This window comes from Mastomys coucha, unplaced genomic scaffold, assembly GCF_008632895.1.
Source record: "Mastomys coucha isolate ucsf_1 unplaced genomic scaffold, UCSF_Mcou_1 pScaffold13, whole genome shotgun sequence".
In the NCBI taxonomy this organism is placed as follows: Eukaryota; Metazoa; Chordata; class Mammalia; order Rodentia; family Muridae; genus Mastomys; species Mastomys coucha.
This window is the reverse complement of record NW_022196895.1, coordinates 40,268,019-40,268,651: the sequence shown is the minus strand read 5'-3', so window position 1 is coordinate 40,268,651 and position 633 is coordinate 40,268,019.

Genomic DNA, 633 nt, shown 5'->3' with positions numbered 1-633 from the left:
GGTGGGTACTCTCCAGAAAGGATAGTGTTGGGAGACCCAGGCTTGGTGGGTACTCTCCAGCTGTCTGGTGATTCTTAAGCTTGCTTAGAGCCCTGGCTGGTCTCAGAATTTGAGAGAAATCTAAAACTTATTCTTACTAGTGTTGAGAGTCTTTAAAAAATTCATTTGATTAAAGATTGATGGGGATTATGTATGGTGATGTATGTTGATGGTATTTTCTCTCTCTGTGTCTCTGTGTCTCTGTGTCTCTGTGTCTCTGTCTCTCTCTTGGTCTCTATCTTCTGTCTTTCTCTGTCTCTCTCTTTGTCTCTCTGTGTCTCTGTCTGTGTCTGTCTGTCTGTCTGTCTGTCTGTCTCTCTCTCTCTCTCTTTAGATAGGGGATTTTTTTTTGTGTGTGTGTAGCTTTGGCTGTCCTAAAAAACAAAAATATCTGTAGACCAGGCTGGCTGAAAACGGAGAAAATCTGTATCTGCCTCCAGATTGCTGGGATTAAAGGCGAGTGTCACCATCCTTGGTCTGATCATACATTGTAATCTTAATCTCATTATTCTAGAGGCTGAATATTCTGGGGCATATTATAAATTTAAGCCATCCTAGGTTACATAGCCATAGCCAGTACTAGGCCAGGAAAGG